The sequence below is a fragment of the Phasianus colchicus genome, chromosome 16, assembly GCF_987193195.1.
Source record: "Phasianus colchicus chromosome 16, bPhaCol1.hap1.1, whole genome shotgun sequence".
NCBI classification, from domain to species: Eukaryota; Metazoa; Chordata; class Aves; order Galliformes; family Phasianidae; genus Phasianus; species Phasianus colchicus.
Genome location: NC_143451.1, coordinates 8,211,278 through 8,227,897, shown reverse-complemented (window position 1 = coordinate 8,227,897; position 16,620 = coordinate 8,211,278). Strand labels below are relative to the sequence as shown.

The 16,620-nt window shown below is 41.0% G+C and overlaps 1 long non-coding RNA gene across 2 annotated transcripts in view; it reads right to left on the bottom strand.

Annotated features, from left to right (window-relative positions):
* LOC149915754 (uncharacterized) overlaps positions 1-16,620 on the bottom strand; it is a 38,556-nt gene that overhangs the window by 3,645 nt on the left and 18,291 nt on the right. The window contains exons 1-2 of one of the 2 annotated variants that reach the window (XR_016471722.1): positions 12,638-12,737; positions 11,552-11,627 (exon numbers count right to left, since the gene is read on the bottom strand). This is a non-coding gene — a long non-coding RNA (uncharacterized LOC149915754). Of the gene's footprint in view, positions 1-11,551; positions 11,628-12,637; positions 12,738-16,620 lie in introns of those variants that run through there. The other variant, XR_016471721.1, reaches the window with a different exon arrangement.

Below are 16,620 nucleotides of genomic sequence, written 5' to 3'. Positions count from 1 at the left end.
CTCGATAATGCCTGGTTGGCACTTGTTCTGTGAACTGACACTGGCTTTGCAGGGGGAAAAATTAAAAAAAGGGGGGGAGCAAGCACTGTGGAGACAGAGCAGGAGGCAGAGTTGCCCACCCAAGGCAGAAATGCATGGGACAACAACCCAAAAACCACTTGGCTTGCCTAGTACAGAAGCCCCTCAGCTGTTCATCATAGCATCCCAACTGCCCACACAGCTTCAGTCTTATGGTTTAACTGTGGACAGATTCAAACACAAAGGATACCAGCAAGGATACTCAGCAGGGATGGGCAACTTCTTAGCCTTGCCCTTCCTCACAGGATATAAAACAAAACCTTCACAGTGCTAATTTGAAGGCTACAGTCAAGAAATCTGCCCCTTTTCCAGTGAAAACGAAGCAGAGTCCAGAGACAAGCCAAGAGCCTTGCTGTAGTGAGCATTATGGATGGATGAAATCTCAAAACTTTTCCGTCTTGACAACAGCAGTGATTTACAGCAACACAAAAACTCTGTAGAACAACTTAAAGCAAGGCTCCAAGGAGCCAAGATTAGTTACCAGACAGCAGAAAATAGGAGTAATCAATTTTGTTCAGCCTGGACTGAAGTTCTGCACCTTTCCTGCAGATCGAAAGAAACACAAGGTGTTAGAACTTTTTTTTTTTTTTTTTTTTAAGAGAAGATGGTCCAAGAAGTCACAGCAAAAGAAAACACTGCTTGGCTTATGCTTGGCACTTCAGGCTGTATAAACCAAACGTAAGTAAATAGAGGTTAGCACAAATGAGTATGCAGACAAGATTTCTCGGTTTCTCTTGGGGCTCCTTTCTGCTTCACTCTGTGCTATTAAACAGGACCTTGCTCCTTAAACAGCTCCATGTGATCAGCAAGATTATTCAGAGAAAAACACTTTATACAAGAGGCTAAAACCAACTGCAGGAAAAGCAAAGGCAGGATCTGAATAAGAGGGTGCTTTAGGCAATTGGACTTCAGCTGTGCTGAACTATACCCTAGGTTTCTCACTGCTCAGTGAGCCCTCTTAGCTGCAGTCTTATTTTATCTTCAGCAGGTGAACCAGAAACAATGGGAAGCAGCAGAGCAAAGAGAAGGCTAAGTGATGATGAGAGCTTTAAACAAGAAGGTGTTTCTAGTTGTGCATAGGTTCAACAAAATTTACCTATGTTGAAATACCCTGCTAGATTAAGGGCTTAGGCACATTTGCAAAACCAAAATGAATCCTGTGTTTAATCATTGTATTATAATATTCATTAATATTGCAACAGCTTTGAATTACACAATTACACAAATATTTTGCATCCTATGATTTGATTCAGTAATCTCATTTATTTTAGATTTTATTAGCTGCTTGCTTCAAATTCATTCAGTCAGATACTCATTTGGTTTGCAGCAGTGGGAAGAAGGATTTCTTCTTCCTAATGCGAAGAACAGAACCAGCCCTCATATTTCAGCGCTGCTCTGAAGACTAAGTTTTTTCTCCCTGGAGCACTGTTACTTTCACAGAGGGAGGTGAGTTAATCTCCTACCTTTTCTCTTACTATCCTGAGGCAGAGAGAATGCACTGGATAAATAACTACAGCTTTTTGCTCGTGGAAGTCCTCCCAGCTCATCAAGGACCTTACTGCTCCCTTCTCTCCGCACTGTCCCTTTTGCTGTAGTGCAGTTGACAAATCCCATCGTCTCCATTGTGTATCTCCCCTACTTCTAATGATTTCCCCTTCATTCCTGCCATGGAGTCAGAATACAGTACAGACTCACAGACAGGGGACTGGTGCAGGTTTTTGCTGCTGAGACTACTCAGATCTGCAAAAGAATGTCTGCAGCTGAAGACTGCTGGGTCTGTCCTTCTGCAATCACAACTGATTCTATGAACAGGTAAGGCAAAGCCCAAAGAAAGCATCCCTCAGGCAGGCCAAGCTATGCAGACACACAAACACACACATTCTCCATTCCAAGAGTTCAGAGTAGTTTGCTTCTTGGAGGGGGGATTAAAGAAGAGCTTAAGTCCCCCAAAGCCATTCCCTGAAAGAGAGTACGTGATAACAGTTTGAGTTGGATCATCAAAAAAGCAGTGAAAATTGAAAATGAAAACAAACCAAAAATGAATATTGTAGATTCATGAGTAATTCTTTGTATGGGTTAAAAAAAGGATGAGGTAGGATTATAGCAGCCAGCTTTAGGCTTTCAGGGACTTTGAAGAGCAAGAGAGATGTTTCCAAGGTATAGGACTTCCTTCCAACTTAAAAAACAGAGGGGGAAAAAAAGAAATAATAATGGGTGTGATGTACCAGTTCTTAGACAAATAAAATCCATATTCATTACGGAAGAATAAGTCTGGAGCCACAATATGACATAACCACACAAAATTAATAACATTTGCAATCCAGTACTCCAGGGGCTGAGAAAATAAAACAGCTCTTTTAATGTTGGCAAAAGAGGGTCAAGAACATAAAATAACTGAGAAATACCAAATATCCATTTGCAAAATAAATCCCTATTCTGTGCAAGTGTTTATAAAATAAGGATCCCATTAAAAAATAGCTCAGAGATAGAAAAAAATCAGGCTTAGTTAAACCAGTCACAAAGATCGCATCTCTGAACAAGTATTTCCACTTACCCTTAAGCCTACAAGAGCTGAAAATTTTAAAGCTTCATCAACAAAATGGTCTCAGAAAAAACATAAATTAACCAATCTGGTAAAAATACATATCTTTAAGTCTACATTACATTGCTGAAAAGCTCAACTACATAGTAATAGTCATATTTCATTTCCTCATCTCACTTTGGAAATTGACTGAGAAATTAAAACCAGAGTACTTTTCACAGTCCATACTATAATCGAATCCAAACTTTCAAGCCCCTACATAACAATGTAGTTCCCTACAGTTAGGGTTAGGGTATAGTTAGGGTATATACTCAGCCTCCCCCCCAGCACCTCGTTTGAACTGAAAGTAGATAGCACGGATGTGAACTAGAGTGAAAAACTCTGTGCCACCAAACGCTCTGCCCTGTTACCGCAGGCAGCGCGATGCTCGGCCTGATCCTGCGCCAAGCTCTGCTGGCACCAGCCACCCGCCGAGCTAAACTGCCAGCAACCTGCAGTGTTTGCTGTCAGCACAGCTCCTGCCTGCTGGAAGTACCCAGGTCACCTATCTAGTGCAAAACAATTCCACCGAGCTGCTAAATAGCAGGTCACCCAAACTAAGCCGTCCTGGCCGCCTGCAGCGGCTCGGTGGGCTCCCCTCCATCCCACCACAGAAAACAGCACCTTCCAGCAGACTGTGGATGAACAGACGAAATTTAATTCAACCCCTATGGGAAATTACAGCCTCAAAGGCGGCTTAGAACCAAAGAAGTGTCTGCCAGTAAGTTCTCAATTGTTATTAATGGCAAATTACACCACTACGGAACTTCTCGCTGCCCTTTTTCCCCGTTCAGGCGGCATTCAAACCACTCCTCAGCACAGACCGGCAGTGTTACAAAGACACAGCTTTGAGAACAGCAAAGGGGTCAACAACTTCCTCACCACTGAGGAAGTCCGAGCTGCCTTTGAGATGGTTCTTTTTTGCAGCGCTGCAGCGCGCATTCGCACTTGGGAAGCGGGGTGCAGGTAGGCTTTGTGACTTCTCAAAGTCACACAGGACGAATCCCTAGCGCTAACATCAGCCTGGTCAGTCCCTCCTTCGTGTCTGCTGCTCTTTAAATAGCACCATGCAGCCATTCTCAGCTAAGTGAGTCCTATAAAGACCCGGAGCAAGGCATGCATGACAAGAAAATGACCGTGCAATAGAGGAAGGGGGTTGACGCTAGGGGATATTTGAACTACAAAACCAAAACCAAATTAAAATTAAAGCTCCCTTATTAAATTTCTAATTGTTATGTGATGCTGTGCCATCATTTTTAAACCACCAGCATATTCCTTTTATGTGAGACAAGTGGAGGAAAAAATGGGCTGAATCCAAGTCTTTGTTTGGCTTTATTATGTGCAATTTGTTTTTAGCATTCTGAGCATCTAACCTTGAAAAATAGTGTTGTTTTGCCTCTGCGTTTTCCGATTGTTACTCTCAAGGCATCTCAGTGGCATCTTTATAAATCTGCTGTAGCTGGTAAATATTTCTTGCAGTCCAGTGTTGAAGACTAAAAAGCCCAGATCACTTTTAGCTGTCAGGCAATTAATGTAATCCAGAGGAAATTAAAGGTGTGCACAACTGGGATTGCTTTTAATAACAGAGGGTTCCTGACTCACACTTTTAAGTGGAAGATGGGGCAGGGGATAATGTTAGACACCACGAAAATAAATCACTAAAGTAGACCTCGAGTCTCTGAACGCTGTTTCATTACAGATTATATGACAACTAATATTTGGAAAGAAAACATAATAAACGTACTTATTGATCACCTATTTCAAATGAGAGCCATAGCAAACTTACTAAGAGCTGCATCATATCACATCATCAGCTTGCAGTTTTTCCTTTCAGCTCCCTTCCTGTGTTTCAGGTACAGTCAAATACAGGAAAGAGGTATTTGAGTTTAGGGATGCAATCTAGTATTGATGGCTGTATTCAAAACACAAGGGGATAGAGGGAGCTATGCCAGTGAGATACACAGATAGTAGGACAGAGGATCAAGATGTTCTGTATACATGCCAAGATTTGAAAAAACTTCCAGGCTCTGCCCAGGCATGGGGATGGCATCACAGAGTGCAGAGATGGGGATCTGAGCACTTGCCCAAGTGCTTTACTATCATCAGCAGCAAATAACCATCACCAAAGGCAGGGGGAACTGCCTAGTGTTCACCATGTCAAAAGTCAGATCAAGGTGTACATATGGATTTGGGAATCTAACTGCAGGTCTCATTTACTCAGTAATCTTTTCATTCGGTCTGTAACCATTCCTAGCCAGGATTCTTATTTTTCCAAATGAAAGAAGGACAAAACCTGTGAGGACACAAGACCAAATATTCCAGCCATAAAAGCCCCCTAAGAAGATACATGGGATAGTATCAGTGCCTGCACTAACTGTGAGTTTTCCACACGTTCCTCTGCTTGGTTCGGCCCTGAGCCACACTTCAGCAGATGCCTAAACCATCAGCAGAGCTTCTACATGTGTCTCTGCAAGCCCAGAACTGCAGCATTCCCTTTTGCATCTCCTGACCAGTTCAGCCTTCATCTTATCTTTTTTTCTCCAGAGGAAAGTAGAGCTCTGTCCATATAAAGATGGCAGAATTGGGTCTTTTTATGATACTGCCAATATAGAATAATTAAAGCAAACTAAATGAACATTTCCAGCAGTTGAAAATTAACTTGGCCACGCAGGCAGATAAAAGCATTGCCTGTTATTTGAAATGTCTGTGGAGCTGCACCCTTAAATGCCATGGCAACCAAAACTATTACTGAGCTCCTTTTTAGATCTCATTTTAAAAGTAGGAAAATTGATGCTTTATTCACTCAGGGTAAGGTTTTCTATTTATTTTTTTATATTAAAATTTTTTAAATCTGGTACGGCCCTGCTTTTAACAACTAAATCCCTTTTACTACAGCAGCTTTTCTCATCCTCCCTCACAGAGCCTTTCCTCCTCTAGCTCCCTGCAGGTTGAGCATTTAACCAGCACCAAACATTCCTCTCTGAGAAGCACTTATTGATCTGTTTGCTACTCTTTAGTTTATCCTTTCCCAGTTCAAGGCCAAAAGAAATGGCTTAGCATGTTTTCTCCTTGGCACCTGATTCCATCAGCAATACACAAATGCTACATGTTTTTTAATCAATGAAATAATCATTCATTAATCCTTATTACTAACTTACAGACAAGATACTCCCATGACTACAAAATAGCCATGCTGCATCCTCTTCCATATACTGCAGTGCTGGGAATTGTCTTCCTTGTCGTGGTATAGCTTTGGATGTGTGGCTTATGATCAGACACTTCCTTCCACACATCAGTGCAGGCATCAGCAAATACAGAGAAAACTAAGTTTTTATCTGAGACCAGTCAAGCTTTAAAAACAGAAAGGCTGAAAACTGTGGGAATTACCATATGGGATCAACCAGCCTAGTCAAGCATCTAGTGACCAATCCCACATACCTCAGGAAAAAAGAAGCAATTAAAATTGCATCATGGAAGCAGGCACACAGCCTGCTATCATCCTCTGTTATCTGTGTCTGTTCCTTGGCTGTGCTGGAAGCCTTTATGAGATCTACAAGACATGTGAGAGCTGCTGAAGCTCTGACTGGAGCAGGCCCTGCTGCAGGACACCAGGCAGCTTCAGATCCATCATAAAGATGCTGCCACAGCCCTGCAGCAGGGACACAGGAGAGCATCTTTTCATTAAAAAAAAAAAAAAAAAAAAAAAAGAAATGCCTCTTCCTAGCCACAAATAAAGTTTACTTTGAAATTTGACAGAAAACATAATAATTCTCTTCCAAATTTTGCTAATATTACCCTTCTGGATGTTCTTGCTCATTCAATTACAAGCCCAATACCCATTTTATTCTTGCTGTACCTTGGCCACAGTGATGTTCTCAGGAAAACTAACACAATTTCCATTCTGCTTGCTGTCATTATCTAAGCGTTCACAATTTTTTTAGAAAGGCCAGAAATCTGCCATAAAACATGCAGCATATACCTAACTGAAGGATACAGGCCCCTTTCTGCATGCATCTAGCTATGATTTGCAACAGAGGCACCATACTCCTGAGCAAAACTGTTTATTAAATCAACGACTTGTTCAATAAATTTAGTTCTTCAGCTCATTAACTATCCTCTCCAAAAAAAAAGATTAATTTTTATAAGTTTCTTCATTATTCACAGCTGATGCTTATTGTATCCAAGAGTGCCGACTGCTTACAAGGTGACCAGAGAGAACAAACTATTGGCAGCTGTTTGGTTCCCCATCTTTAGTCCTGTTTCTCACTGACTATTGTGTATTGATCCTCTCAGCCAATTAAAACATTCCTGATTATCCCTAAAATAATTTTGTCGGTTTTTTGCCCACATTCTGCTTCATCAGACACAGATACATAATTTTTCATGAGAAGTTGGATTCTTATTAAATTACAGCCAGACAAATGTTCACGAGCAGTAAAATAGAGGAGGAACAAGGCCTTAGGTGCATGTGGAGACTATGGGACTCACCTTAGCACTGCCAATGACTTAAAGGGTGATGTGAGGCATACAATTTTACCATCCTGCTTTTATTCTTTATGTTTAAGATGTACAAAAGATCTTGATTATTGATAGTTCAGATTGACCATGCAAAGCACTAAGTAAATATCAGGTACAATTAATGATGTTGAACATTATAAATCCATAATTCTTCCCACCAAGAATTTCCACTCTGAACAATCTTTCCTCTGATCTGTTTACTGCAAGTGTACCTGCATGAGAAGCTCAGACCGAGCACCAGTGAGTTTAAATCAACAAATAAGTTCTGTGAGCTTTTTTTTCCTTTTACTTTTGGCTTCATCAGCAAGTAACAGCAAAGCTTATACAGATCCATTCAGTCCTCAAGAGAGCTAAAACACTGCTGCATAGTCCACGATTTGCACATTTTCACTCACTTAAACATAGAAGTGATGACATTTTCTACTCCATTCCAATCACTTAAAAAAGCAGCAAAGGCCAGCTCTGAGCTTTCAGCTCTAAATACTCTTTGCCACTCCAGACACAGCAATAAGAATGTTCAGGGATACAATTTTTACTTGCTGGGTTGCTTATACTGCTGCCTATTAGCAAAAAACATGTATACACACACATGGGTGTGCACAGGCGCCCAAAGTAAAACGAGGTTTAAGCAGACCATTCGCTCACCACTGCAAATGTTATTTATTTTTCAGCAAACAACTAAACGTGGACTTCAGAGAGACACAGCACTGCTGCAGTGCATACTTGTTCACTCCAGATATAGATATTGAGACAAAAATTAAACCAGCAGCTTTTAAACTTTCCTCTTGTCTTCGGTTTCCAGGAAATCTAGTTGCAAGGCATGACCAGAATAAGAACCCAGTACATAATGTCATCCTACAAACAGTATGGCAAATTATAATGCCAGGGAAGACTGCTGAGTGAGCACTAGGGATTTCCTTTGATAGAAGGATTTCTGTAGATTTGTTATCCAGTAGGATATTGGATTGGTAAGGGCTATATTAAATAAAAGCACAGGAAAAACAGTTTTACTTTCTTTACTACTGGAAAAGACGTGGCCAGTCTGATTGAGGTATTGCAGTTTAATTCTATCTCAGTCAAAATCAGGACATGGGCATACCTCCAAAGCCATCTGCCTATTGATGGCATTGGTGACATGGAACCAAAGATTCTGAGTTGCCAGAAGTGTCATACACAGTACCATAACTTTTGGTTCAGGAATATCTTACTGACCAGATGAGCTACTGGACTTATCTACCAGCAGGAATTTACATTGATTGCCAGCTTTTTTTTTTTTTTTTTTCTTTTTTTTCTTCATTTTGTTGACTTAGTAATCTAAAATGTTTGCAACCACAAAATTAAGCACATATGCATTATTAAAAAAGATTCTGAAGAACTGAGAAAAAAATGAAACATTGTACTATAAACCAAAATGCAGTCTTGTCAGACACCATCTTATTAAAATCTGAAAAGCAGCCTTTTTAGTACTATTCCTTCTACTTATATACGGAGAAGTTCCAGGATATCAAATTAGCTCTCAGATTCATCCACTTCATTGTTTCTATGTCAAAAGCAGCACTCCTTTTCCCACTGCCAAACAATATATACTCCATTTACATCTGTTATATCATGTATGCTCTTATAAACAGTTAGCCAACTTCATCCCTGGAGTACATACATCACTATGACTGCAAATCAAACTTGTCTCCTCCAGAAAATAATTTGTCTCTAAAACTGGATATTTTGCTAGAAAGCAACATGCTTTCCTAGAACTGGCTTTCCTCCTTCAAGGGAGGAAGTAGGAAAAAACAGAATTCCTCCTGACTTCTGAGTAAGAGCAAGGGATATGCATAAGAAGAAAATTTAAGAGAACTTCACTCCAAAAAAAACCTAACCAGCTGATTTATCTGACTGTGAAATGTCTGAGGAGGTGCCATGACAACTATTAGCTGCATACCTCCTGCTCTCCATCTCCTCTTTAGCCTGGCTCTGATGCTGGACTTCATCTCCCACACACATCACTGACACAGAAAGCCAGCAGCTCCATGAGAAAAGAGATATCCCAGCACTCAGGGAGTCAGCTGGAAACCAATGAGAGGGAGACATCCATTACTAAAAATATCATATCTCAGGCAGTATATCTTAACATTTAAATGAGTCGTAGTCTTGCCTGTGTTATTTACTGAAAATATAATAATTTTGACGAAAAAACAAAGAATTTTCTTCTGAAAATATTTTGGTTCTGTGGAAGCAGAGGCAAGGAGTTTCTTGAGGATTTGACATTTACACGAAATTTGCACCAAGTGAAGTCCCATTGCAATGGCAACAAAAGCAGATAAAAACCACAAAATACACAAAAAACATTCTTCAATAATCTGTCCAATGTAATTTATTATAAAAACCAGACACCATCTTATATAGGTAAAAACACTTTTGTTTAAGTGACAAGCCAGCTCCATGATAACTTGCTGACAACTCTGTTACAATACGCTGTAGTACAGAAACTCACAGGCATCACTGACGTAGCCACCCTTTTACAAGATACTACACAAATCGGCTGAAGTTTCATTATAAAGAGATATCTAAAATAAATAACTCACCTCTAAAGAACAAAAAACATTTCATCCTTTGTATGTAAACCTGAGCTATATGGCTGCCTTCATGAACTCCACAACTGCACTTGAACCGAGAAGAAAAGTTCCCATAAACAATTAGGACTCGTGCATCCAAAGTAACAAAGCAGACATCACCTGAGGTAAGCAATACAGTAAGATGTATAAATGATTATCCAGTCTTCCCAGTCTGTGTTATCATCTACCTCCACAGCAATTCCTTACTCTCCTTCAATGATTTGCAGAATAAATGTGGCTTATGAAGTTTCCAATATACAAATTGCACCAAGAAGTTTTGGAAATGTTATTAGAAAGGTATTTGGCCCTGTTGATTACATCACTTCTCCTGAAGACGGTGTAACTACCAAACATTTGCTACTGGTAACACGCCTTACCCAGAACCTTTTTTTTAGGATGCTTGTGGTACAGTGACATGGAAATGTAATCTGCTGACATCACGATGACGTAAAATGAAATTCCACTATCTTTCGGGATCCAATCAAGCAGGTTTGGCTATCAGAAATATTGCTTCAGACAATAACCAGCCTTTATATTCACGTACTCAAAGAATGTAAGATGGCAGAGATGTAATCAAGATACAAGTCACTAGCATCTCACAGGCTAGGCAGAGAAGAAGGGGATCAGCTCACCTGGAAATAGGTGGCTGCAGAGTTAGGATGAGAGTCTGAAGAATCCTCCTCACCTCCAGAACGAGATCAGCACCTCATTAGCAGAAAGAGGTCCGATTTGCCCTCTGCCCAGTTCCACAGCCCTTTGTACCAGACTGTCCAGCACCTTGGTGCCTAACAGCATCTCAGATCATTTATCTGCTTATTTCACCATGTGTCTATCCCTTTTCCTCTTCGTTTTTAAATCATCTCTTTGGCTTTCTGCTGCTCCATGCTCATAAACAACTCTGAGTAACAGATTCCTTCGCAATGGGATTTTCTGCCCTGGCAACTCACTATAAAGTTCTGCTCAGCCTGGCTCCACAGCATCTGTGTCACTTCTCATTACAACTTAAACAATAAGAATAAATCAAGTAAATGAAAATATGCATCCTGAAGGCCTAATGCAAGTGATTTCATCCATTTTAAGAGCCACCAGCTCTGATTTACCTTAGAACCTTGCTCCTGCCCTGAAGGTGTCTCTAAAGCACCCTGTGACTGATGGCCTTATTTTTAGTTGTGTAGCAGAAGCCAAGGAGAAATTAAAGAAATAAAATGGAAAAAGTAATGAGAGCTCATTTCAGCTTATAATGGTATTTTCTCAGGTGACTAAACATTCATTTGACTTTTGGTAACGTTGAATTTGTTCCCCATTAGGGGAAAATATGATTTGGAGGCTAACTTGACCTCTGGAGTATAGAACTTTCCTTTATCTTTATTGCTGGTTTCAGTTATTTATCAGGTCAGTGTGTGTGCTTAGATTCCAGGAAAACTGAGCAAAGAAATGAAATTAGCACTGAAGACAAACACAGTTGGAGGAGCTGGCTGTTGACTCAGATGAGCAATTTCTTTCAGACTGTCACTAGCCTCAGTACAAGATGAGATACCTGTCAGAGTCTGGTATCTGTCATCTAAAGGTTCATTTCGCTGCATGACCAGAATAAGAAAAAAGTGGGAAAAAAAATGTCTGCAAAATTTGCAATGAATTTTTATGAGTCCCTACTCTCTTTTCTATGACCTTACAATGTACTACTTCCATAGGGGAAATCTTAAAAGTACAACAGAACTTGGGATATACATTTTCAGGAGACAAGATTACTGAGGAAAATACTTACTAATTAATACGTTTCACGTAGAACAACCGTCTTCCTCGCTCTCTAAAGAGAGGAACAGCAAGCTCTGTCTGTCCATCTGCAAGAGAGAAAAAAGATGGATCATATTCAGATGCTTCAGGAAATTTTCCTGTTACAGGTCAAGGTACCGCTTTCTCTCTCTGGCACATCCAAGTATGCAGATCAGGAACTGCTTCATCAAACATGACACAGCCACACTGACTGTTCCTCTCCTGGCATTTCTTATATTATCTTTGTCAGGGCCATGCTGTAGCATACCACTAAGTTTGCACCACATCCACAGGGGATAAAAGATTTTGCTAACTAGAGCATTGCTAACTTATTTAGCAAAAAGTCATCCAGGACAAGGACCTTGCTCAAGCCTGTTTTGCTGAGCGTTTGCATTATGAATAGAGAGACTAAAGCGGGTCGGAAAGCTATTAGCAATCCTTCCTCTGTCCCCTGAGAAACACTAAGCCAGATTCAACAGGGCTCAGAAGCTCTATGATGCAAGGAAAAATGGCTTCCAGCTGGAAACAAAAAAAAAAAGAAGAAAAAAAAAAAAAAAAAGCATAGCATGATTCCTGCTCTGTCAGGAGGAAGTGCTCCATTTAGCAAATTCAGTTCTTAGAAATGCAAAGTGCAAACTGGAATGCTCCCTGTTGAATAAATGGTGGAACTGGCAAAGTTCAGCTGCCCTATATGAAAAATGACATTTTACTGCGAAATATTTCTTAGAAAATGAAGGTGGTTTTGGTGGTTATTTTCTTGCAGATCACCAGGGGTGATTTCGGCAGCAGTGAAAGGTGCCAAAAGCAGCTGCAGATAGTCAAGTGCTATTTATTCCTTAGCTTAAACAGCAAGCAGCAATGCAAGCCTCTTTAAAATGTCCTTGAAAGGGCCATTCCCAGAACTGAGAAGAGAGCTGTAATTCCCAACTCCATCAGCATCTGTGTCTGAGAGGGGCATCACCAACAAAGGTGCCAAATATAGCCAGTGCAGGACGTGGACACACATGGGAACAGAGGAACACCACAAAACATTTCACCTATGGGGGAACAAAGAGTGTATTTCATGCACTCTCCAAACCTGCATGAGGAGGTCTCCTGAGGCAGGGACCAGAAGCAGCCCCAAGGTCCTGAGCTGCTGCTGCCTTTGCTGGGCTGCAGGCTGAAAAACTGCTCCATGTTTGCTCCCCACTCCCTTTGGGTGCAAAAGGAGGAAAAAACAATCACCTCCATTAACTGAAAATAAATTACACGAGGAATTATTTCTGAATTGCTGTGCTGTTTTCAGTACACAGTACTTACCTGCCCGTCCTGTTGTTAGAGCTGAGGAGCTCATTTACATGTAGCACTTTTTTTTTTTTTTTTGAGAAGATACGTTCCTATGAAATTAACTCCACCCTACCACAGAATTTCTAGACATCATATCCCTGTTTTGTTCCAGCTCCACTAGTAGTAAAGAAACTGTGACAATTTTCACACACAGTGTGTCCCCATTCATCAAGTACACTCAGTTGTGTTGTTGGTTAACAAGTAACAGACAGCCTTCTCCAGCACAGTGCTGCTCACAGGCTTTCTGTAATTAACACCAAAAGGATGAGGAGATCAGCTCAACTGTTGCAACAAGGACCAGTATTCGACAGAGCTTTGCTCTTCCCATTTCAATAGAAGAGAAATTCACTTGCTTGAGAACACCTTGTCTGGGATGATGGAGATGACCATACCAGCCATCTCAGCATCCTGTCCCCATCAAATACAGCAGAGCACAGGGCACGAAGGGAGAGAGAAAGCGTGAGACCAATGCTCCAAGGGTAGACTCAGAAAGATCAGAAGGGAACAGAACTACAGCAAATCCTGCAACAGGGAAATGCATTATTTTTTTTTTTAATCTTTTGCAGAACAGAGGCTACCTTGCAACAGGAACTCCCTTCTATGAAGAACTATATTCCAATCTTTTTTTTTTTTTTTTTTAATTAATCTGTGAAGGCTGCTATTTGCTCTGGGTAGGATTTCTGCTATTTGATAGCTGCTTCTTCCAGTTGTTTAACAATTTAAATTACAGCCACAGTGCCACATCTTCCTTCCATTGGTCAAACGATTTTACCTCCCACAACGAATTAGAAAATGCACATTAGGGAAAAGCTGGCAAACAGATTATCGTGATTATTTTAGCAGCAGGTATTTAAAGCTCATTGTTGCTAAAGCTCCTCACTGGTGCCCAGATTCCTTGTCACAGTCGTAAGGTCTGCACTGCTGGGCTGGTGCTCTGACAGGCATCTCCGCCAGAGACAGCTCCTGCTCAGGCTGCAAGTGTGGCTCAGCATATGCTAAAGCAGTGCCACAGTGACATAGGCTGTTCATGGGAAGGTAAAGTGACCTGCCATCTGCTCATCCTATATTTTCTGGTCTTTAAATTGTGCTGTAATAATTTCCTGGCTGTCATTTTGGAACAGTGGAGAGGCAGGCAGCTTGAGTTCAGGCAGCCAGCAAGGTGAGCAAAGCTTTCAGGCATTAAGGAGGAAAATTATCCAAGTATTAGGTGCTGGAAAGATGCTTTCACAGTACACATGGCTATGCTGAGAGGAAAGAAATCTTCTGGCCTCGAGCCTTCTCCGATATTATTCACTTCAGGCCACATAACAACAGAAGGTGTCTCTGACAAGGGGCACCTGGGACAGAGTCTGGTCCAGATTCCACCCAGGATAACTGCATTGAAGAAACAGACTGGAACTCCTTGCAAAGGACTGGAGAGGAAAAAAAAAAAGCAACCTCTCATCACTCAGTTACTCAGAGTATCAAAGTATCTTAGCTCCAGAACTGCAAAATGTACAAGAAAACACAAGGTAGTTCAGGGCCAGTGTTGATCACAGGACTGTCACAGTGCATCAGCCATGTCTGAGGCTCTGAATAATGGAGCTGCACCCCATGCATGGCCCTGGGGAAAGGGCAACAGGGGCAGCTGCCTGCTCAGGGAGGTGTGGGAGGCTGAGCCAGAGATGTGGCTACAGAATACAAACAGCAGATCAGAAAGGCAGCAGTAAGGCAGGACACCAAGGCCTGATAAGGAACAAGAAGCAGCCCGTTTGCCTCTGCATGAAGCTGCAGTTGATGCACTGATGAGGAAAGGTGCGCTCACAGCCACTGTCCTCCAGGCAGGAGTTGGCATTCCCAAGGTGGTGGAGGGGGGGTTGAACACTTCTGCAGAAAATAATAGCGAGGTCAAAGGCTGAAGTCAGACAGACCAGACCATAATTTTTGCCCTTTCTATTATTTTTTCATTATTGAACAAATTAATAGCAATTACGAAAGCTCAAAAGTTGAAGGTCACATTTTTAAAAGGAGAGAAGAATATAGAAGTAACCAACTTCCAAGGGAAAACAGTGTTATAACCAGATAATGTAAGCACTGAAGCAAAGCCTAAGGAAACAGGACGCTAGCAAGAGAGTCAACTCATTTGGGGTTCCTTTAAATTTTAATATCCTCTCTTCTCTGAAGGTAAATTGTCAGCTATTAAGGATGAAAAATATATTTTGTTTGCTTATCTTATGTCAGAGCAAAAGAAGCCTTCAAGAGCCATTTATCCAGCAGCACACAAGCACTACAGAATTGGTGGTCCTCATATTTTGGCCTCTTGGCTATGCCTTTGACTCTATGTTGTGGCATGTCTCAAACTCACTGTGACAAAAACAGCATTTGCTTTTTCCCCCCTCAATGTAGACATCTTCTGCCTGTCAGAAACTTGGGTTGCAAGTCTGCCACTTCATCGCAGCTTCGCATGCAGTCAGCATTAAGTTCTTCTCTTTTACAATTGTAATGCCAACTCTAACCAGAAAATCTTCTGACAAGGACTCTAAGCAGCACCATACGATGGTGTGAAGGCTTTTAAATGTGTTTTAGGACCCACACAACCGAATTCTCTAGACTTGATGGCAGAACTACTAACACTGACACCAAGCGTGACAATTTACTGCTCCCAGGGGACTCAGAGATAAAAACAACACAACAGTTTAAACAAAGACATTTAAAACCATTTATCAATAACTTGCATGCCTCCAGGTTCCTTTCCACCAAACACTAAGTACTGATTCAAATTGAAGCTTACCTCCTATGCAATGAGGAAATACCCTCTCCAGACCTTGAAGGCTGACTGGAGGACTTTATTTTTTCAGAAAACAGATATCTTCTCATTTAGCAGATTTGACGGTTAATATGATTCCATACTGTGTTGAATTTAATCTTCTGAAAAACTCGGTTAGGAGGAAAACCAACAAGCACTATTTCATTAGGGGGAAAGGAGAAGAGCACAGAGAAAGTGACATTTAGACTCAATTTTAGAACAGTTTGGATATTTTGTGAGGACAGATCAAATTTTGTGCTCTAACAGTAGCATGGGCAACAGGCATTGTTTTTTCCCCTGTCGTACTTCAATTTTACATCAATCTGCAACTGAATTTGATGCAGAAACCCTACAGGTTTCAGTCATCTTCATTCACAGCCCCACTCTGGACCTGTGGAGTCCTTTACACGAAAGGCTTTGCTGCTCTGCAGTAGCCTACTCAGCAGCCTGTTTCTTCCTAACACTTGTTTAAGCCAAACCTGGAGCCGATGCAGAGGAGAAATGTGAGCACAGCACATCACACCCTCTCAGCAACGATCTGCAGCACTGTATTTGTCTCCCTTCCAAACACGTAACCTTTGTTCTCCAAACTGTATTCTAACTAAAAGAGGAAAACACCATAAGGAAACCTTCCTTTTTATTTACATCAACATCAATCACAGATATTTCTCAACAACTGGAAAACCAGCAGAGTATGCCCCCACTGTTCTTCTCAGAGTATGTGCACCATGTTATTAGAAACAAAAAAAGGATCTCTTATCACTATTTAGCCACAAATAAGACTCCAATTGAGTCTATTAAATAATGTCAGATAATGACACAACCACTTGACATATTCCAGCTATTCAAGGGACAACATTTTTAATCAGAAATACATTCAGTAAAGTTACATTACTAAAATAGCAGATTTTTTTTTCTGGTATCTATTTCAAATGAAAGAAACTGTCTGC